The following is a 24,382-nucleotide window of genomic DNA, read 5'->3' on the forward strand; positions in this document are numbered from 1 at the left end:
CCTACCCTTTGCCACTGTACATCAGATGGAACTTCATCCAACTCCAAAAATAGAATAGAAAGCAAGCTTTTAAAAAAATATTCTTCTTTTTACATGTCACTGGTAGACATTTCAGATATCCTGAGTAGCAAAAGCTGAAATTTTTTGACTGACTGACCTTGTTTCCAGTAAAGTTACGTATTTGTTGTCATTATTGTTATTTCCCAGTCTGTACTGCAAACAGTCGAGTTAAACAAGTGGTAATTACTGTAATGTGGATCTCTTTTTCCCCTCACCTGTGCTGCTCCAGCCCTATTTGTCTACAACAGTGTCTTACTGTAATAGTGAACATCAGTACGGTGGCCCAGAGAGCCCCATGCACAAGAACAACACGTGCAAATAGGCCTAGAGAAATGCTGTAGTGCTGCACATTCTGAAACTATAATCACCATCACTTTGACAACACACACACAAAACAATCTCATCCTGTTAGTGACATAAATGTAGTATATTAGAGGATTCATTTACAGTAATGTTGATCAAATAACCCAGAAACTCCAGAGTTATTACTCTACACACACCAGTTTAGATAGATAGATAGATAGATAGATAGATAGATAGATAGATAGATAGATAGATAGATAGATAGATAGATAGATAGATAGATAGATAGATAGATAGATAGATAGATAGATAGATAGATAGATAGATAGATAGATAGTACTTTATTAATCCCTTGGGAGGTTACCCTCAGGGAAATTGAGGTTCCAGCAAGCAGCACAGCACCGATCATACATTAAAAAGGCTCAATGCTATTGTCTCACTGTCAAAAAAAGAAAATCCCCACATGTTGAACTATTTCTTCAACAAAAATCTGTTAGAGTGTGTGACAGAAAAGCAGAAACCACAAAACTAAAAGGCAGAAAGAGGCTGACAGCCGATAGAAGCCTGCAGAACATTGGCTTACATGTGTGCGCCATGTGTGATGTATGGTCTGTTATTGTACAGGCCTGTGCTACACACATCATAATGGGATCCCTGCAGCACTCACATTTCAATGCCAAGCTCTGGACCATGACAATAACACTGAGTCAAGTCAGCTTCATAAAATATGATCACTTTTGTTTTAAAGAAAAGAAAAAAAACATAGAGAAGAAATAATGGGATTCTACAGTTTTACAGAAGCTCATCTGTCTGTGGCCACTCGTGCAAGAGATTTATTTACAGCAGAGGATAAAAACGCATTCCAGCGATCACAGGGCTCATATAAACTCTGCCTCATAACTGAGACCTTGATCGTCATCTATTTGCTTTGTGCCGCAGATACAATGATATTACAGCCGCGCCCTTTACGTGCAGCCTGTGTCACATCCTAACGGATTTATTTACAACTTCCTTTTTCTTGCTTAGTGCTCAGAACAGCCTGACAGGAAGTGTTACACTACACGGTACAGAAGTGCAGTGTTTCACATGTATCCCGCTGAATGATGCTGCGTATGGAGACAGGAAATGTTATTAAACAGCTGCAGCCTGCAGATGCAGCACACCTCCTGAACTGTAACAACACTTTGCCCAACGATGCTAATGAGCTACAGTGTTTGGATTATGTATATTTTCCCTTAACTGTACAAATACCTTTCTGTCAACAGAGATAAGCAAAGAATCATTACATTAATTTTCCTAAAAGGTAAAACCCATTATTGTGACAAAAAGCCGATGAGCATGCTGCCCTCAGCTCTTATCCCCTCATTGTGTGTCAGTGTGCAGTGTAATCCATGGGAAGAGGCTGATTCAGCACCATGGACAGCAGCTATGACTAACATGATTCTTCTACTTCGATAAAAACCATTATCCTCGGCAGCTGCTGCACTGTAGTCACTTCTGGACTTAAACAGGGTTTACTCCCATGTTTCTCTCCATATTTAACTAAGTTTACATTTTCTATAATTGTCTCACAGTAACTGTAATCCTAAGTGTTTACAGTTCACAGGATGGCAATTCTTAGACTTTTCTGACTTTTTTATTTTCAGTGTTGTTTAATTCTACATTCAATTCTAGGTTCTTTGTCCAATATTATATTATATTATATTCAGTTCTGAGCCCACCTACATACTTCCACTCAATTTTCATTTTCCTTCAGTACTCCACCGGGAATTAAAATGCTTTCGTGGCTTTTCCCCTGCGGAGAATCTACAGCCAATCAGCAAACAGCAAGAGTGGCGGAGAACAATGACGTTGCGGTTATACACTAAGTTGGAAGTTGTTGTTCATGCATAATGGCAGCAGAGCTCGATGTTTGCGAAGCCATTCATTCCGTTGTGGAGATGCTACTGTCTTTGACGGACATCTTGCACATACTTAATTTGCTCATTGCTCATTGCGATGGGGGATGGTCCTTGTTTACAATGAGCAGCAGCTTCATTGCGTTCCGGCCGGTACCAGCACATGACATACAGTATGTCACCACCAAACATTACGGTGGCAGATCATAGTTTTAACTTTAACAGAGTAACCACCTACCAGGAAGTAAACATTTCTCAATGGAGCGTGGCCAGTGTCTTTGCACAAATGAAATGAAGTACCGGGGGGACCGGTTAGGTTAGGACCAGACTGTGATGTGTAGCCTGCCTGAGTGTGAAAACTCAGCTCACCACTGCAGTTTCCTGCTGAGCTTAATGCTGTAAGTGCACAGTAACTGGGCTTCAGATGAGTGTACAAACATTTTGATCTGCATCTCTCTCTTTCAGCTAGACTGAAAAAGGACGATGCACAGAGAGACTGCAGTAACTGTAAACTGAAAACTGCAGGAGAGAGCAAAAAGAATGCTGTTGAAGATTGTGAGTGCTTTGACGTAGATGAAAGTTTGTGATTAAAGGGCCCACAACGCAAACACATAGGTCAACCAATATCTCTGTGCTAACTGACCACAACCAGGGTCGCCAGTACTAGGTATTGTGCATACTAGGGTGTTAGTGTAGGATGAAATTTATTTTGTGAGGAGCTGGTTGGGGAAATGTTCTGTGAGTTGTTTTGGTGATTGGGAATGGGAACCACTTTCTGTTGTATGGTTTGGCCACCTGGTACACCTGAACTGTCGGTTCCAGGGTGCCATTCCGAACGTTTAGGCTACTTTAATGTGTCGGAATGCCGGCCGTTTATTATTTATGGAAAAGGGGTGCCTTTCTGAACCTGAAAAAAGTCCGCTATTAAAAGGTTTAAGGCACTGGGTACACACATTGCAGCGAATGCTTTTATAGCACAGTGGTTAGAGCATCCGCCTCCAGCGCGGGAGATCAGGGTTTGACTCCTGGAGGAGTTCCATTTTAGCAGAGACTTTCTTGGCCTCTACCTGATCTTTTTACCAAACTTAACCAACTCCTTTCTACATTGCCTAAACCCAACCAAAACACAGAGCAAGGACATTTATTTTTCAGCAGGAGCGCCGCGGCTGCATCAGACTCACACCTGGGTGAAACTTTGGAGGGGGAGGGGGGGGCTGTCCCCGCAGTGCGACCGTGTCATGCCGGGCAATTCAAACCACGAGAGAATCCGGTCAATTTTCAAAATAAAACACATTCGGAACAGCGGCCCCTCGGAAGGAATTTTCGGACTGGCAGACCGTCGGAATGGCAGTCCTTCGGAATGGGGGTCGCCCCCCGAACTGTCAGACACCTCATCTACCATCTAGTTATTTGGACTTATGATGCACACACTGCACATATAACATTCAGTGACTGGAGCATCACAAAGCTCACTTAAGAGAGCAGGCACCCCATAAACAGAGGCTGTAGTCCTTGCTGCAGCGGCCCTGGGTTCGATTGCACCTGGTGACCCTTTGCTGCATTCTCCCTCTCTCTCTCTCTCTCTCTCTCCCCGTTTCCTGTCTCTCTCTGGCTGTTCCGACAGAATAAAGCCAGAAAAGCCAGAAAAATACTTAAAAAACGGACAAACTTAAGGCCCTCACATTGTCCGGCGGACTTGACTCCGTGGACGTCCGTACTCGAGGCGGACTCAAAGCGAACCCAATGCAGTCCGCACCGCTCACAGTACGGGCACAGTATGCCCGACTCTGGGAGCCTTTACTGTCTTCTGACAGGGAAACCAAATCATGTAAGAGTGGATGGTGGGTCCAGGTGGGTGGAGCTTGGTTTGCTGAGACATCACAAGTTACAGGAAGTCTTGACAGCTGGTTTTAAAGCTCACTTTCTGAATACAGGCTGTGAACATTTCTCTGTGGAGTGAATATGTTGACACTTTGACTGTATTAATACAGAACCTAGACCTGATCAATAATCAAAGAAGTCATGGACACCATTATACGATGTGGGACTTTTAATTACAAACACTTCACAATGCAGCTCAAGTCTGCCAGAGGGAGACTTTGCACTGCTAGCAAGCTTTTATCATGTGGTAATCACTCCCTCAATCTCTCTTGTGTTTTATCAGGCAAAGCAGACATTTGTGTATATAAAAATGTCAAAGATTATTACATTGATATAAGTTTAAGGCTCAGCTGAAAATATATTAGCAGAGACATCTCAGCTGCCTGCGTATAAAACTTGTTGAGCACTATCTTGTCAGAAGCTGACTGTCGGCCAAACACAGACAACTCAGTCACCTAGAGTTTTTTTTTTTTTAAATCTTCTCATACAAAACAGATGTAGGGAAGGAAAATCAGAAAGAAACAGACTCATAAAAACAGCCTTCAGGATTTATCCCTGTGTAGCTCCATGTCTCCTTTAATGGCCGTCATAAATGTGACAAAGTTGAAGTTACATGCTCCATTGTGTAGCATGTAGTGGCACTACCCGTGTAAATGATGCAACGCAGCTGCACATATTTACCACCTACATGTGGAGACTGAGGTTGCATAAGTTAGAGAAGTCACAGGTGGGTTCATTATGTGGAGCGTGAAGGTGTCAGCCTCATTAAACCGAAGTCAGATCAGTGGAGTGGAAAATGATCATACCATTGGGACTGTAGGCGTTCACTGTGCAACATATTTATCATGGTGACATAAAAATAAAATCAAGTAGAAAGAACTGCTGCTCAGTTTCAGAGAAACCCCAGTGTGGATATGTTGAGGGTAAACTTCATTTTGATATACTGTGATTCTCTATCATCTCAGAAAAATAGGGTATCATGCATGTGCAGTATATTTAAAGTATCTGATTCACATACCTGTGTGTTAAGAATATGAATTACAGATGTGAATCAGTCCGACACTTTGGGCCAGGGTAGAATATTAGAACTGGTGTGGAATTCATCATCACTATTCATCACCCCCAGGCCACTGCAGTCTTTTCATTAATCTTCTTCTAGGACCATTTAGGTCTAAGATTTTCAGCATGGTATGGATGTCACCTGTTGGTAAGGATAAAGACAAACTTTGGTCAAGGTCATTTAAAAATACTTGTTTAAATGGTTGATATAGTTTATTTGGATTGAGGTGCAGCCACTGGAAAAATCAATTTCCATTTTTGAATGCTTGGGTGGGATGGGATGTACAAAGAGGTGGACTGTTTGTGGAGCAAAACTTTGGTGCACTTTGGTTCATGGCAAGCAAAAGGTTCCTAACCACAGCTATGCCCTCAGTGATGCAGAACTTAAAGCTTTGATAAAAAAAGCAACAGGGACCAAAGCAACAGGGTGCAAACATGTTTATTTCTGCTGTAAATTTGGACAATTTAACATGGGAGTCAATGAGGACTGACTCAGGGTTGGAGATAAACTCTTGTGGCCATTCATGGAACTGCAGTTTTTGCTACTTTGATGTGGGCTAAATGTTTTTAAATTGTGGAGGTCAGGTTTTTTACCCTCAAAGCTGAGTGTGCTCACACTCACGATCGTGTAGAGATCAGAATTGACAAACACATAAGCATGTTTTCCCATCATCATGCTCACATGGATTTAAATATAAGACTAGTGGTTGAAAGATATACACGCAGCGTAAATCAAAACTTGTTAATCATGACTATTTCATATAATCAGAGCTTGGATACAGCAGCCTGCTGGAAGTGACATTGTGACATCATTAACACTATAACAGGGTTGTTCCAGTGGACGATGATATTGGTGATCAATGATCATTATATCAATCACCATTGCTCATGCCTTTGTAAATGTCAAGGTCATACTTGACTTATACATTGTAGTGGCTCACTATTTCTAGGATTATCATTATTTGTTTTTAAGTCAATTTGCCCATAATTGCATAAACTGTGAGTTGTGATTGGAGGAGACTGACAAACAGTGTCCCATGGCGTTGCTTTTTTTGTGGTGTTATAATTTTACCATAAGTGTAGTGGAGCCACTTGACAGACCCACTTGCATCATTCTGCTACTTTTTCCCTGATGTAATAAAATATCCACACTTCACATAATCCGATTGATATTTATACATGGTGCACTTGCATACGCGTGAAGATCAGATCATCACTAAAGCCTGTGTCATGTTAAGAGCTGATAAAACCAATGAAACGGTCACAGTAATTACATAGACACTGAGAAAAATGCTCATGAACGGAGCGTGCAGAGTTGATTATATCAGCTATCTGCAATTTCATAGGTAGACGACTACAGTTAAGACTGTGCAACCAGAATGAGTTTCAGGGTCTGCTGGTGTTTCAGAACGGAGGACCCTGTCTGGCTCATCTCTAATACAAACCCCGCTCCACCAACTCTCCATTTCTCCCCCCAGCATCTCCCTCATCTCCATTGTGCTTGTGAGGCATAAGTGGCACCTCATCATGGAAAATGCTACAGTCCTCAGCTAAATGGATGGGGGTAGCAGGGGAGATTGATGCATTTGTTAACCCCGAGGTCAGTTGTTGTTGTTTCAAAGAGCCGGTGCGTTGTACCGTCTCCTTACCTCACCCAGACACCACAGTTTCTAGACTTCCTGTAAAGTATTTCTATGCTCACTCATTCCTCTCTTGTGGTTGAACCCTCAGTCATCAAGCCAGGCTGAGTGAGATAACACTGTCCTGCTTCCTACTTACAGGTACCCACACCGATGCCTCAGGGCTTCCCAGTGCAGCCTCAGTCTTTGACTCCAGACTGCTGAGAGACTGCAGGGGCACTTACAGGTTTAGTGTCTCATTCAATGGAGGTGCAAAGCTTTTAAGGAGTGTTGTCAAAATGTTTCTGAATGGGAGCTGTCACTAAATAATAACTTTATCTTCATTGAAACTAATTGATGTTATTAGTTATGAAAGGTCTTAGTATACCTAGTTAGCTGTAGTCACAGAATTTGGCACATTGAGAGCTGAAAGGTCAACTATGCTAACTACCTTAAAGCAGAAGTAAGCGATCCGGTCGTTTTGGCTAATGCTGCGTTCCAGGCAGGCTTTTGAAACCGTAAATTACAGCTTCAAGTCACGACTTACGACTTTGTAGCATTCCAGGCAACCCACTCGTGTTTTTTCGACCTGTCACTATAACGGCCACTCGTAACTTCCGACTCGTACCAGATCGAACTGGTACGACTTCACAGGTCGGAAAAACACGAGTTACGGGTTGCCTTGAACGCACCATAACGTCTTGTCAGCCGATGGAGTTAGCAGCCCCCGCCCTCTTCATGGATCTATTGGTCCTCGTCCCTACGTCACCACATTCAGGCGCATCCCTTGGCTGCACACACACAGCCCTTCATGCCGTTCTCTCTCCTCATTGGATAAAACTTGTAGGATATGAGAAAAGTTTTCTCCTCGGCTCAGAGCAGAGCAGAGTGACTGACAGACCCGTGTTTCGGTCCAAACACTCTATGTAAGTGATTGCTGTCGCAAGATATAACTATTTAAGACTTATATTAACACAAAAATATTGCTTACTTCTGCTTTAATAATGCATATTAAGAGCTATTATGCTTCATAACATTAGACTCTTCCTCCTCCGCAGGCTTTTGTTCACTGACGACTGGCAGGTCTCGCTACATGCTACCTCTCCTTTGAGCCGTGCTATTATTCACAACATCGCTCCCTGTTATAATCCTTGTTACAACCAAAAACGTAATAACTGCCAATAACGTAATAATTTTGGCCATTTCAAATGTAATAAAGCCAATAGTGTAATAATGTGCCAATAATGTAATAAAACTTTTGAGCCAATAACGTAATAACATGTTGCCAATAATGTAATAAGTTATTACATTATTGGCTGGTTATTACGTTATTGGCCTTGTATTAAAAAAACCTTTGACAATGTAATAACTGGTGCCGATAATGTAATAATACATAGATATGACTGCAGTTCTTGGAAATAAAAGGTAGTTTTGTGCAGTTTGCTAATCAAAAATAGGTATAGATACTTATCAGTAGGTGACGTCACGGTGCGTTCCACCTGGCCGCCGCCATGCTGGGTACCGAACACTGAGTTAACCTCTATTCAGCTCAGTGCAGCCACATCCTCTCTGACCAGAAGACTGCTGCCTGATGTAGTTTGGATATGGATATTTCTCATTTTGATGGCCTTGCCTTGAAAGCACACACCTCCAGCACCTTTCTGCTGAGACGATCTTTGACAGCGCGGTGCGCCGCTCTCTCTCCCGTTAAAACTTAATCTAGCTCACCCAGCGGACCTCTCTCTCTCTCTCCTCGTCTCTCTCTCTCTCTCTCTCGCTCACTGTCTCTCTCCTGTTACTTATATGTGTTTAACCAAATACACGAAAAGCCAAATCAAATCAAAAATGCGTAGCCCACTTCTTTTTTCTTTTTTAACTCACAGACATTTTCATAAAGTAATAAAATATCTCGACATTTTGCCATTGTTAACATTGAGACAAAAGGCTGCAGGAATGGAAGAAGAATTCGGCAAATCATCTTATCACGCAAAAAGGCACAACAAACAGGTTTTGCACAATGGTTTGCACAAATAAGTCTTAATATGCGCAACACCTTCTCATCACAATCCACGCCATCTACACAGCTACGTTATCAGCTCAGCTGTTATTAAAACCCAACTCATCAGGACGCGATGACCACCACTCACATTAACCCTTTGATGCACAACATGGGTCTAAATAGACCCGAGTGAGTTTTTTTGTGCTATATCTTTGCGAAAAATTTATTTCATCATATAGAATTCCAGGTATTCCTCAATTAACTTGTTTTTGATCATAATACATCCTTATTTTATTTTTTACTTTTTCACTTTTTTAATAAAAACACATTTTGTATCACTACCCCTCTAATGCGCAACATGGGTCTAAAATGACCCACATTCATTTCCAATGTGATTTCATGCTGAGTGATAGTTTCTTTGCTGTAACTTTTGAAATCTATCTATTTTATGATTGAATGTTCCAAGTATTATTTAATATCTTGTTTTTTTATTAGTGGGGTCAATATTTCCATTTTTCATTTCTTACTTGTGAACAAAAATGAACAAAAATGTCTCAGTGAGTGGACCAGTTGAAAAAACAAGTATAGCAAGAATACTTTAATTTTAGCATTCCCTCACTATCTATACCAACAACAGACAATTGTTTCCTTGATTACAATAATGACTAGTCATTACTTGTCCTTTTTCCCCCATTAATAGCTCTGTTGACATATTCTACTGTGGTCAACAGCTAGCCATAGTTTATTCTATCTGAGTAGGCTATTTCAATGTTATATCTTTGAAATCACTGCACAGTATTGACCATTTTCTTCAGTAAATATTCTTTTTTAAGCACATATAATCATATTTACTTGTTTTACAATTATTCCAATTTACCTAAAGAAACATTTGATGACTCATTAAAGATAACTGTGCATAATTGATAAGGTTTTAGTTACCTTGAATAAGTAGCTACATTACTTGTCATAAAGGGAAATACCTTAATATTGGCAAGTTAGCTAACTGTTAACATGATGACATGTTCTAGCTGGTGACAACAATAGAATAATATTCTATTGTAGACACCAGCTAGAACATGTCAACAGCTACCTACCTAGCTAGCTGTTGACATGTTCTACTGTAGTTAACTAATACAGTAGAATGTAGAAATGTCAACTGCTAGCTAGCTAACTGGTCCACTCTCTGAGACTTTTTGTCTATTTGTTCATAAAATAAGAAAGTAAAAATGGAAATAACACCCTGTACTAATTAAAAACAAGATATTCAAATGATACTTGGAGGATTCAATCATAAAATTTATTGATTTTAAAAGATACCACAAAAAAACACTCACCCAGCATAAATTCACATGGAAAATGAATGCGGGTCATTTTAGACCCATGTTGCGCATTAGAGGGGGTGTGCATATGTTGTGCATCAAAGGGTTAAACAAACCGTTAACAATTAATAATCCACACTCAAACCGAGGCAGCAATAACTGTACTCAACAAGCTGTTATTACAAGGTTTACAACAGATATGACAGACAACCTGGGCCGTGTGTGTGTGTGTGTGTGTGTGTGTGTGTGTGTGTGTGTGTGTGTGTGTGTGTGTGTGTGTGTGTGTGTGTGCGCGCGCGTGTGCGTGTATAAGAAAGGGAGGGAGGGAGGGAGAGAGAGAAAGTAGGTAAAAACCTGCTAGCTGCTAGCTGTTAGCTACCGTAGCTCAGGCGTCGGTCTCCCGTCAGGTAAAAGCTGCCGTTTATTCCTCAGATGAAGCTCATGTTGAGGCTCTCCGGTACAGTTATCCATCACTGCTGTTGAATTAGCCGCTAAACTGCTGGACGCTAAAACCGAGGGGGCGTCTGTGTGTTTACAATTCACGAAAGCAACGTGAACGTACGTGCTGCTCACACTCAGTAGAGTGAGGCAGCCTCCCTTGGCGTACATGTCTCCCAAGCTGTTTAATGACGGTAAAAATGAAACAAAGTAAATATCCTGCATAGTTTCTCTTTTCTGTGCTGCGCTGATCAGAGCGGCGTCCCTAGCAACGGTGTATTTTACTTAGCAACGATCTGTTAAACAGGAATAACAGACTGTTAAATGCAAAATCAAGATGTAAATAAATATCAGAAATATCAATAAATTATCGGAATACGACATTCAATAGAGCCATGTAATAAAAAAAGGTTTATCCACTATTTTTGTGAGATTTTATGTCACAGCCCATAGACTGCCTTTGGAAGTCGGTACCCAAGATGGCGCTGTGACCGGCTGCGAACGCTGTGTGACGTCACGTGATATCTATCAATAGTGGATGACATTATTCATCCAAGATATACTATCTTTCACCTCTCTCTCTCTCACTTCTACCGTGCTTAATGATATGTTTGCAAACAGAATAAGTAAGCATTGTAGGCTATCAACAACCTCCAAAACATAACCAAACTTGTGTATTGAATGGTGTCTGACAGCCAGTTTATGTTTCAGTCATGTATAACTTCCTGCCTCAGACAAACCATTGGGAATAGGTAATGTTAAATGTCATAATCCCAGCATGGCTCGGAGGAGCAAAGGCGTTGATTGAATGAATGAAGTAGATTTTTTTTTAAATTAACATATTTAGCCATCATTTGTCCAACTTGATGGTTAGCGTTATCTCCAGAACACCCAAATGAAGTTCCAAATGAAGTGGCAGCACAATTGTACACATTCAGAAATCTCTTTCTCAAAGAAATGTTTTCTTTCACAGCACCAATCAACAAATAGATCACTACTGAAACCAGCTGTTGGAGATGTAAAATGAAATCTCTGCAGGTTTCATACGTCTAACTTTGATTTTCATGTTTGAAAATTAAACTACATCAAAACGTTGAGCTTAAAGGTCCCATTTGGATAAAGTGACATTTCAATGTTTTTTGTTTTTTATACAGTGATGATAAAGCACCTTTAGGTTCTATATTAATACTGTGAAAGTCTAAAGGTAGATGTTTGTATTGCTCCATACAGTATAAAGGTAGTTTTTTTTTAATTTACATTTGTGAATGAAACAACTACCTTTGTACTTTCACAGTATAAATATAGAACCTATGTTGCTTTATTATCACTGCAAAAAACAAAAAAAACATCAAAATTCCGCTTGATCCAACACGGGACCTTTAAGCTCAACATGTTGAAAAAAAAAATTCAAATAGAAAGAGAATGGTAAAACCAAATCAACTCCATTACTCCTCCGAGCCATGCTGGGATTACCACATTTCACATGGTTTGTCTGAGGCAGGAAGTTCTACATGACTGAAACATAAACTGGCTGGCAGACACCATTCAATACACAAGTTTGGTTATGTTTTGGAGGTTGTTGATAGCCTACAATGCTTACTTCTTCCGTTTGCAAACATTTTAAGCATGGTAGAAGTGTGAGAGAGAGAGAGAGAGAGAGAGAGCGAGAGAGAGAGAGAGAGAGAGGTGAAAGATAGTACATATCTTGGATAAATAAATATGACGACTATGTCATCCACTTACCTATTTTTGATTAGCAAACTGCACAAAAACTGCAAAAAAACCTTTTATTTCCAAGAACTGCAATCATATTTATGTAATATTACATTATCGACACCAGTTATTACCAGCCAATAATGTAATAACTTATTACATTATTGGCAAAAAGTTATTACGTTATTGGCTCAAAAGTTTTATTACATTATTGGCACGTTATTACATTTTTGGCTTTATTACATTTAAAATGGCCAAAATTATTACATTATTGGCTGTTACTACGTTATTGGCCGTTATTACGTTTTTGGTTGCTACAATCCTTTTATACCAGTTCTATGATTATTAGATATTATGTAACAATAATAAGCAACACAGATTATGATTTGTTTATTTAGTTCATCACTTACTTGGCTATAGTTCCACAACCAGATGGGCAAATACCTCAGGTGTGTGCTGAAGTAGCCAGGCTTCTCTCCTTAACCTCCATCCTCTCCTGATGACCAAACATCACTTGAATCAATCTAATTATTCCAAAAATATTCTAATCTGTGCAAAGACAATCTGAAATAGATACGAACAATGACTATAATGCTAATTAACGGGTCATAGAACACCTGTTAGGTGGAGTGATACATGTAGTTAGTCTCAGTGCTATTGTACTCTACATCAGCAGTCATGGAATGTCTCTTGTCCAATCAGATGACTTGTTGTGTAATATTTCTTAGATACACAGTGGTGCCCAAATGTCCTTTGTTTGCAGTGATACATTTAAATCAAGGTGATAAAGTGCAGGGTGTTTGCTGAAGGAGCAAAACTGAGGAGACGGCTCACTGCTGTACTTTGCACAGGTGAGAGCATATAAAGGGTGACTCAGCAGAACAGTGCTGAGCAATGAGGACTGTGGCCTGGCTGTGTTTCCTTCAGCACTAATAATTGCAGCCTCAGAGATTTTACACCATCTAACATCCAGCATAGCTTCCCCTGGAGGACCAACGTCCTAGCATAAAGTCTCCAGGTGTTCGTATGAAATGTTTCTTTCCATGTGTGAAAAAAATACAACCCGAAACAAACCGAGCTTACTAACTTTTTTTTTTGCAGGCTAATACATATCCTGTCTTCCTCTGTTCCCCCCAAGGTCAACGGAGCAACAGTATTGAGTCAGAGATATGGCAGGCATGGCAGAGCTGTGCTGATAAAAACATCTAGGTTACATCCCGGCGGATGTTCTGTACCCTGACTTGAAACACATTTTCACCTCATTCTATCCTATGACAAGAACTCTTGATGTATTGTATGTGGTTCTGAGGAGAAAATCTTGTCCTGAGGGGGGTGGGGGGTGGCACGGGAACATTTCCCACCTGTTTCTCTATTCTGAATTGTAACAGGTTGCATAATGTTCAATCTTTTTTTTTTTTCACCACTGAGGGTTTTTATGGGATTTTGGTAGAAAGTGACAGCTTGTTATATTGTACTTTATTTATTTATTCATTTTTTACTATATTTCAGATGGAGCTGGAATCCAGCTCAAGTTGGCTGTATTTTTGAAAAGAGAATTATTTGAACATTGCTGGATTTTTTTTTTTTTTACAGAACTCACTCAGAAAAGGAAGAATACTGGATGGTGATTTGAAAAAGAACCACTTCACAACTTTAACAAACAGCTCCTGGATTTGTGAGCTACGAGGTCACAGTATTAAAGAGGATACAAAAAGAATCATAAAAGTCTACTGCTTTGTTTAATTCAAGTTCAAAATAATTCAACTGGACACCCAAAACAACCAGGAATCTATTAAGTTATATTTTTATATCCTAGTTCTTCTGTCTCCTGTAACACTGCCAACTGGCTCCCTGTCCTTACTGTAAATCTTGCTATCTCATTAGTGATGGTCTCTTTTATATGAGCTCCTGGCAGGGGTCCTGAGAGTTAGTGTTGTGAAAAGTGGGCAGTCAGACAAGGCTTTACAGTTGATGTCGCTCCACTCATTTCCAAAGCCTCTGCTGTCTGACTTGGCTGCCAAGCAGCTGGTGAGTGCTCATATTAGTTGTTGTTGTTGTTGTTGTTGTTGTTGTTGTGGAGGAGTGAGGTAGCTGCTAAGTCAGTAAACAGTAGGGGTGGAAGAAATTATCAATATGCTGAAATATCGCACAACATTTTGTTTCACAATACTGGATCAATATTCAAAAACAATGAATGGATTTTTTTTTATTAACAATTTACATTCAAGGTGTTGGTTAATGGTTAATTCTTATGCCTGCAGTGGGGGTTTCATATCATAATAGCATTTTACTCTTGCCAACAACGAGCTGACGGAAACTGTTAAACTCTGGACAGAGGACAGCATCTCCTCCCTTGGACAATTCCGGGCGAATTCAACTCTGGGGTGTATTTTCATATCATTTTAGGTCTAAAAGAATGAATCTGAAGATTTTCAGTTTAATCGCTCCTGTTTTGCGGTAGTTGCGTCTGTCCCCGCGTCCCCACGGCAGCAATGAATGGGAGTGGATGTAAGTTCCGCTGTTTAGGCTGTTTCCAGCCCTCAAAGCCGCAATTTTTTTCCACAGACAGCATCAGATGGCTACTCAAACATGCACCGAGAAGTTTATTTACTTCAAGCAAGCCGGCATGTTTGTAAAAGTCGATCTAATTCAAAGTCTCCCGGAGTCTCGCGCGAGCCCGAAGTTGCAGTGCTGGTGTATTCAGGCGCAGTCGGAGCTACCGCTTGTGTCATAAACACAGGAATATCAACTCTTTACTTGCTTCAAGTGTACATTTTTTTCCACAGACAGCATCAGGTGGCCACTCAAACATGCGCCGAGAAGTTTTTTTTACTTGAAGCAAGTAAAGAGTTGATATTCCTGTGTTTATGACACAAACGGTAGCTTTTCCCACTGCGCCTGAACACACCGCGCACGGCAACTGGGTCTCGCGCGAGACTCCGGGAGACTTTGAATTAGATCTAGTTTTACAAACATGCCGGCTTGCTTGAAGTAAATAAACTTCTCGGTGCATGTTTGAGTAGCCATCTGACGCTGTCTGTGGAAAAAAATTGCGGCTTTGAGGGCTGGAAACAGCCTAAACAGCGGAACTTACATCCACTCCCATTCATTGCTGCCGTGGGGACGCGGGGACAGACGCAACTACCGCAAAACAGGAGCGATTAAACTGAAAATCTTCAGATTCATTCTTTTAGACCTAAAATGATATGAAAATACACCCCAGAGTTGAATTCGCCCGGAATTGTCCTTTAAGTGCACTGACTGGCAATGCTTCTTTGATGGCTGTGGTGATAACATTAATGAACACTAATACAGTTTCATCCTATGTCACAGTTTGTGTGGATTCAGTGATCCCAGCTACGTAACCAAAGACCTGAAATCACCTGAAATAAGAAAAATATCTTATTTACAGGTGACCCTCATGAGATAAAGACAGAGAGGTTAGGGCTGAAAAACAAGTTGAAAATGCTGACCTAAGGTCAGCCTGGCAGGCAATCAAATCTTTGGCTTGAAATTAATCAGTGTGGTAAACCTTTTTTTCATGTTCTGAAAGGTCTAATTTTATTCAAGATCCCTGACACCTTGAAATGATGTTATGATATGACAAGAACAGGTTAAGGTTTCATTTAACAGAAGTTGTATGATGGAGGGCGAGTCCCCCCAAGTGTCGCACACAAACGTGGTGATACATCGTTAAAATGCACCCACAGGAAATCAAGTACAAGCTTCCAACTACTTGGAAATCTTCCACCATAATTCCCATTCCCAAGGCTAAGAACCCCAGGGAGTTGCAAGATTTTAGACCTATGGCAGTCACTTCTCTTGTTGAGAACATCTGCTGTGCAATATTTTTTGTAATATTTATTGGCTCAACTTATTTATTTATGTACGTGTGTATTTATCTATTCTAATTTCTGACCATTTTTTCCTCTAGTTTAGTTATATCTCCTGTATTATTTTATCTGCACTTCCATAAGACATATCATGCTATGAGACTATGTTGTGTGAATGAGCGTATGAGGTGGACTGTAGAAACTGAACTGTCCTTCAGGGATAAAAATAAATTATCTGTATCGCAAGCTCATGTGTTAGGTAATTAGCACAGTCAGAAAGGGGGGAAAAAAATTGCAATGTATATATCGTCTTGCTTAGTATTGCAATATATGCCCCTGTATCATGATACGTATCATATCACCATTCTTGCCAATACACACCCCTCATAAACAGTATTATGTTGGTAATACTATGTGGTGTACAACCAATATACAGTACTCCACACTGTTTCTTACTTAAGTGCCACAATTATTTGCTAGCTAATATCCTCTTTGTAATTAATAGCTTTGTTTATTAGGTGTATGGATCAAGCTTTTGAAGCGAGTGTTAATTGACTGGAAATTTTGATTTCAAACATATCTGTCTTAATATTTAATTTCTTCTCCTTGTTTGCGCAAATTCCAAGCTGTGGGCCAAGCTTAGATAAATTTGAGTGGATTTCTATAGACAGCAATTATAGTTAGTTTTAAGGAAAATACTTGAGATTACAACACTATTAATGAAATACTTCAATACTGAAGGCCCCATAGTACAGCGGTCCATGTCTGTTTGATCTGAAAGCAGGTCTACGTTCGATATCAAAACTGTGTAAGTAGTAGGACTGTCAATGAATATTTGAAATTCGAATGTATATTCGAATTATAGTAATAAAAATGAAATTCGATTATTAAAATATGATATTCGAATATTAATAATTTATTTTTTAAATTATCTTCACGCGCACAACCACAACAACAGCAACTACAACTTCCTCCTACAAATGCACGGTCGTCGGTGTGACGTGCAGAACGCAGCAGGATGCAGCAGGACGACTCCTCAGTCCACGAGTTTCATGTCTCAGACCGGATCATGTCAATCCAGCTGCAGAAATATCCGGGGGACGGGAGCGCCGCGGTAACCGTAGTAACTCACACAGACACACACACACACACACCTGTCTGTGTGGTCACGTCTGGAGAGAAGCAGCTTCTCTGTTTTCCCAAACTACGGAGTGACAGCTTTAATCGCGCATTAAAAAAATAGTGCCGTTCACTGAGAGCTATGATGATCCTCTGCACTTCATCGCGACTGTACTTGATCCGCGTTATAAGGATCATTACTTGGATGTGGGAAGAAAACATGCTGGCTCTTATCCCGTTTCCAGAGCGAGCTGTTTGCTCGCGTCATCACAAAACTTGTTTGACATGAATTGATAAAGGCCGAGTAAAACGCGGTCTTTTTTCACGTATTAATATGCATATAATGTCGTTGCTGATTTGCATTGTGTAGCTGTTTGTTTTGTGTAATGTAAGCTGTTCAAAACGTGTTTGACATGCGCTGATAATAAATACAGGCTTCCGCTATAAAAGTCCATCTCTTTGTATTGATTTTTGGAGAAAATATGAAAAAATAGATATTCGAATTTTATTCGAATATCTATTTTTTTTAAGAGGCAATATTCGAACCTCATTTCTGCCATTCGTTGACAGCCCTAGTAAGTAGCAGCCAGTCATGCTAATAATGTAAAACCTATTATTCTGAGATGACGGCAGTGTACACTGCCCTGCTAAGCCAGACCGCAGTAACTACGCGAACAGTGAAACTGAGAAAAATGGCTTTAAAGTTTTTTGATTAGCCTTCCAAATGTGTTGTAGGTAGATTAGTGAAAATACACAGATTTGACAGGTTTTCATTAAGTAATATTTATGCAATAAAATATATGACCACATATTTTATATTTGACCCCTAAAAAGCAGATACTGCGCTCTGGTGCCAGGTTTCCTTAAATAAATACACAGGTAATGCTACGGCAAAGTGCAGTAACTACAATGTTGTTGTTTTTTCCAGCATGCTTCTAGCGCTGTCTAGCCTCTACCTGGTCTTTTTACTAAACTTAACAAACTTCTTTCTTCATGGCCTAAGCTCAACCAAAGTATCAGAGCAGAGAAATGTCTTTTTTTCTCCCCCAGCCTGCTGTCAGCAGGAGCGGGGGCTGCAGCAGACTCGCGCCCGTGTGGGCTCCCGGCTCAAGCCTCATACAAGCCGGGTTCACCCGGGTTCAGCCGCGCTGAGCGGAGCGGGGAGGGGGGAAAAAAGTGTAGCCTACCGGTATTTCTTCTACTCTGTGGGACGGTAGATCATAACGGAGTGGGGGAGAAAGCAAGTGGGACAGATCTGCCCAGTCCCTGAGCAGCGCACGTTTCACAGACAGGCACACAGTGTAAACAACGTCACCGGTTCAGCACCATGGATAGCCGGGGGGGGGGGGGGTCCGAGGGTCCGAGGGTCCGAAGGTCCGAACAGCGGTGTTTCGGAGTGGGGGGGGGGGGCGAACCGTCCCTGTGCTGGTGCTAACCTGCCGAAGCTAACGTTAGCTAGCTACCGTAACTGGCTAGCGGTGTGTAGAGAGCGCAGTAACTGCAGGTGGAGTACAGGGGAAAAGAGGCAGAGTGCAGTAACTGCGCAGTTACTGCGGTTTGGCTCAGTTTTGAGCGTGATTTTGTGCAGGGAAACAGCTACAGAGTGCAGTAACTGTAGTTACTGCGGTTTGGCTTAGTTTCAAGAGTGATTTTGTAGTTACTGCAATTTTTTATGCCTCATATCTCTAAAACTGAGCAACATTGACCGCTGAAAATTTTACACAAGATAAAACATTTATTGACAAGTTCAATTTCACAAAAAAATCAATTTCGAATTTTCGGTAGTTACTGCGGTCTGGCTTAGCAGGGCAGTACACAGGTAGAACTTCACCCTTGATAAACTTTGTCAATACATGATCTAATCAGTATTAATAATCAGCCACACAGGATTTCTTTGTAAAATTACAAACAGCACATGTTCCAGTCAAGCAGCTGTCACCAATTCCCCAGAAGTTCTTAATGCGTGTCCAAGACAAAGCACATCAAGCAGGGAGCCTTACCAATACCCATTAAACACCCTGAAACACAGTGGAAGTCACTGATCCCTGCAGTTTCAGAGTAAAACCAACCACAGGCTTCATAAAACCCAATGCTCTGCTGAACACTGTGTTCTTATCAAAACAAGAGGAGGATTAGATAGCAGCACTCTTTTTTAATACTGATGGTTTCCAAAGGTGATAACAGGTATCGCAAGCAGATGTCAGGAAATAAAAGGTCTCCATGGAAGCTATTCAATTTTTCCTCTGTGTAATCTCAATAATCCTTGAAATTTTTACCTTCACTCCTAAGGTTGTGTTTGAATGTGTACTTGTTTATTCACTCACTTAACTATAGGTACTGTATGCTGTCTGCTATAACACTGGACTCATGACTTGAATGTTAAATTACTCCATAATTATGCACCAGATATTCAGAATGATCTCTGCCACGTCTACAAATACCAGATCGTCATGTATGCTATTGGATGAAATATGCATCAAAATATCAAAACATCTCTGTTTACAGAGCAATGTGTACTCTGTCACAATGGGTATGCTCATGTGATAAAATTACATTATCTGGCAGCTAACATTATAGGAGCTAGCCTCTTAGTGAGATGACTTCCTCTGCGGCACTTATGAGAGAGGCTGCTTTGCCTCAAGGTCTAGATCCATGTTATTTTCAGTTTCTGTGTTGTTTCTCTTATTTAGGGTCATGTAGCATTAGGCAGCATGTGCTTCAACTGGTAGCAGCAAAGTCTGTAGCTCTGAGTTTTTACTTGTTAGGTCGTATTTTGTCAACTGATGGATACTTCTGTGGAGGGGAGGGGAGGGGGAGGGGGAGGGGCCGGTCGGGCGCTGTCCCCGCGGCGCGTCGTGTCAAGCCAGGCAGGAAGTCAAACCACGAGAGAATCCGGTCAATTTTCAAAATAAAACACATTCGGAACAGCGGCCCCTCGGGAAGTTCGAAATGACGGACCTTCGGGAATTTTCGGACTGGCAGACCGTCGGAATGGCGGTCCTTCGGAATGGCGGTCGCCCCCCATTCAGTGAAGACCTAAAAATCACCATCTCCAAAATGGAAATATTGCAAAGGATTTTTTTTTTTAAGCATTTTTAACTCATTGAGTGCCAGACCTTTTATAAAATGGTCAGTGCCATGTGCCAGCGTTTTGGGGCATTTTGAGTAATATGTCAAGACCCAGAGAATATTTTGTACTATGACTCTGAAAACACCAAACAGCTCAAAGGAAAGAGGAGACTCTCTATATAACTAGGGAAAAAACCATTTGTTTGTACCTTGTTCCATTCTTGATTTATCTAAAGTTGAATAGAGCCTGGTTGCACCAAAAAGACCACTTTTTTTCTAGAAAGCTGAGAAAAATGCATTTTTGTGAAAGAGAGTCTCTCAAGAAAAATAGTGATTTATCCGTTTTAATTTTGGCTTCAAAAACATGTAAGACATCTGAAAATTTAATTTCACATGTTTTTTCATCCCCCCCCCCCCAAAAAAAAAAGACAAAACAAAACAGCAACAACAACTAAAATACAACAAGTACGAGCGGTTGCTGCCCCCTCAGCCTCTCCTACGCCCCCTCCCCCTCCCCCTCCATCCCCTCCCCTCTCCTCTCCTACTTCTCCTCCTGCTGCATCGTCTCTGAAGGAGGGAGGGAGACGTCGTGGCGTCTTCAGCCTCTCTGCTGGACATGGCCGCGGCAGCGACTCACCGCGCTGATTTCTCGGTTCGTCGTCACGTCGGTTAGACAGCAACTGGTGAAACTGACTCCGCGATCCGCTTTCTGGTGCTGATCATCTAGATCAGTTTACCTTTCCTGCCTCCTCTGATCACTTCATGCTGGAGCTATGCTAATAGCATCCGTAGCTAAGCTTTCCTCCAGCTCCACGTTACACTTGTTCCAGGCTCTGCCCGTCGTTTTTCTCTAGAAATAGAAACTTTTTCCAACTTTGTTATCTCCGTACCGATCGCGCTCGTCTTCTCCTTCTTCTTCACTTCTTGCTCTGATCTACAGTCTTCTTCGTTCTACACATCCCAGAAGCCCCAAAATTACTCACAGTGTGCGCGAGAGCGTCCCCATTTACCAGCCGCAGAAAAGTGCATTTGACGTCTATGGACGTCAATGGCACTCAAGCGTTGGATTTTGATTGACGTCCATAGACGTCAATGGCACTCAATGAGTTAATATAGAAATGTTGGCCTTCTGAAAACTATGTCCATCTATATGCACTCAATACTTGTTTGGGGTTGAACTACTGGAAATTGACTTTTCCGTGATATTGTAATGTACTTATTTGTTAATGGTGAGCTGCTCTACAATCTCAAAGTTTCAAAGAAAACGGATTGATTGATTTTTACTTAACGAAATGAAACGAAAAAAATATAGGCCAGGCCTATATTATATTACTATATTGTTGCAACTTTAGAAAAAATAATGCAGGGGGGAAAGGGCTTACAAACATGGACCAAAATGGCTCAGTAATACGCACAAAAATCCAAAAGAAATGAAAATGAACTAAAAAAAAAAACTAAGCATCATGAAGTGGTCTCAATCTGTGTTTTACGCATGCCTCTGTGCGTCTGGCACATGTGTCTTGGAATTCTGAATGGAGGCTGTATGTTCAGCTCCCCTTACATGTGAAATTTATAACATGAAACACGACGAAATTTCTTCACTTAGACTATGAACTGAAAAGTGTGAGGAGAGCTACTGTAGGAACCGGTTTTTCTGTTCAAAGCAAACAGCTTAAGTACTGTGGGGGACAGGACTTCTGTCTGACAATGGAGTGAAGTATCCACAAACACACCCATTGGTCAGAGATAAAGAGGATGTTAATGTGTCGCTAATGTGTTACATTGTGTCCAGCTGTCGTCACAGCAATACAAGCACACCTATTGGTCATTGCTAATATGTCTATTAAACTCATTACTTTCAATAGAGCCGAGAAGGTGGAACATAGTAAAATATTTTTCATTCTAGTTTTAGAGGTTTTTTTTAGAGGCATTTAAAAAAATATATATAAAAAATAAAGTCATAACTTTACATCACGTTCATAAGATGTGTAGTGTGTATCTGAGCCGTTTTGGTCCATGTTTGTAAGCCTTTTTTTCCCCCTGGATTATATTTTCTAAAGTTACAACAATATATTAATATAATATTGTTTTCGTTTCATTTCGTTAAGTAAAAAACAATCAATCCATTTTCTTTGAAACTATGAGATTGCAGGGCACCTAAAAACCAGAGCACCAGTTCATAGCGATTTTCACAACACTGTCACTCCGGATCAGCGGTACCATGACGCTGGTTATTAACTCGGTAACTCAACCCTGTTTTGTCTTATTGTGAATCTGTGAACGCACACGTATAAAGGCAGCAGACAAATCACAAACAGAGCACCGACGCGTCAGAGAGAAGCGAGGTGACCGCAGCGCAGCGCACACCGCATTTCTCCTTTGAGGAAGAAGAGAAAAAAAGAAGCCCGTAGTCCGACCTGACCCAGTTATTGAATGTTTACGTTTATTTAGAAGAAGTTTAACCGGTGCTGATTAAACTTGTAAGTGAATGCTGCTCTGGATCGATCAGAACAGTGGCCAAACAACAGAACCATTTTATTATATTAGACTATATATTTTCCATTTTTGCTGAGCATAAGGTTTGTTCTAAATTAAATAAAAGCCTGTCCCATACAGACGCGTGTCTCTCTAAACGGGTCCGCTCGGCACACACACACACACACACACACACACACACACACACTGTCAAAACATGGATGAATGAAACCTATCAACTTTGTATCGGCCACGTCTTGTAGCCTATTTCTATCGAGGAAAAGTTATTTCAGGATATCCTATGTTTTAACGCCCAGCCCGAAAGTGACACAGGCTCTTGCCCGTTCATTCACGAGAAATCATCCAGCAACACTCAATCAAAGGTGGGGAATTAGAAATCTGTGCCACTACTGTGCAGTAGTTCATTTCATTCATTTTTTTTCATTTTAAAAATAGACGGGTGTGTTTGGAGCTGACGAGACTGAGGACCGAAAAAAGAGAGCGAGACATATAATAGCTGCCGTCGTTACATTTTTCTCATTGAAAAACTATACTGTATTTTTATTGTATTGCATTCCCCATTCGTGTTCACTGCTCCGTGCTGCTGTATGGAGGCGCTCCTGCTCACAGATGCCACCTGGCGGTTGTTTGGGCACATTGCAGCTTCTGGTGAATACAATTACTCCTCTACAAAAAATCCGCGTGAGCCTCCCGTGACTCACGTGTGACTCTCGCGTGAAATCGTCCAAATGAAACTAGTACCCACTGTATGGCCTGTGAAAGCTGCCCTCATGCTGTCAGAGCAGGTGGGCATACTTCTGATTACAGTCCATGCAGCTAATTGACAAAAAAAAAGAAGAAAAAAAGGTGTGGGGATGTCTGGACCCAGGTCGGCCAGAGAGGAAAGCATTAAATATTAATATGATTTTCATATTTTTGACTGGATAATGTTTCCAGTTTCTCAGCCTTTGACACATTCTCTTTTAAACCCCTTAGAGCTTTTAAAAGGCGGCTTGAATGCAGAGCTGGAGGACTGACCTGAGACGGTAATAAACCTGTGAGGACTGCTGCCTTCAAAAACTGGAAGGTTGGAAATTAACCCAAGAGGAAAGGAAAGTCATGAGGCGTTCCTTTAGAAAGTGCAGCAGCAGTAGGTGAAGTATAATAGGTTAGTGTCTTTCTGTATGAAATACACTCAGTGTAAATCACAGACAAGAAATCATCTCTTGATTATCTCTTGGTTACATTAAATCCTATTATACATCAACTGAAGAAAAGCCTTTAAGGAATAATTCAACACTTCCTCCAGACAGCAAGATGATACTAGAATGATGAGTCACTATCTGGTCCCAGTTTCTGCCTTTTAAGACCCAGTTCCTCTGTCGTAGTTAATCAAACTGAATATTGTGATTAAAAAATAAAATACATAAAAATGCCTGTATGGAACTACTGATTTAGCCCAGTGTTTCAAGTGTCAGTTAGGCTTGTTAGGATGTAATAGTTCAGCATCAACCTTAAAGATTTCAAGATGTGTTCTCTGATTATAAATCTGGTCTCAATTCTTTATACTGTGAAAGTATCAAAGCTTCAGTCCACA

At 40.8% G+C, this 24,382-nt stretch overlaps 1 protein-coding gene across 2 annotated transcripts in view; it reads right to left on the bottom strand.

Annotated features, from left to right (window-relative positions):
• LOC146961956 (heparan sulfate glucosamine 3-O-sulfotransferase 5) overlaps window positions 1-24,382 on the bottom strand; it is a 122,211-nt gene that overhangs the window by 82,736 nt on the left and 15,093 nt on the right. Inside the window, exon 1 of one of the 2 annotated variants that reach the window (XM_085771112.1) lies at window positions 5,161-5,260. The exons of the other annotated variant lie outside the window; for it this stretch is intronic. The gene's annotated coding sequence lies outside the window, so the exon portion shown is untranslated. Of the gene's footprint in view, window positions 1-5,160; window positions 5,261-24,382 lie in introns of those variants that run through there. 2 annotated transcript variants of the gene reach the window in all.

The sequence above is a fragment of the Trachurus japonicus genome, chromosome 24 (genome assembly GCF_045865225.1).
Source record: "Trachurus japonicus isolate A0001 chromosome 24, Traja_1.0".
Taxonomy (NCBI): domain Eukaryota; kingdom Metazoa; phylum Chordata; class Actinopteri; order Carangiformes; family Carangidae; genus Trachurus; species Trachurus japonicus.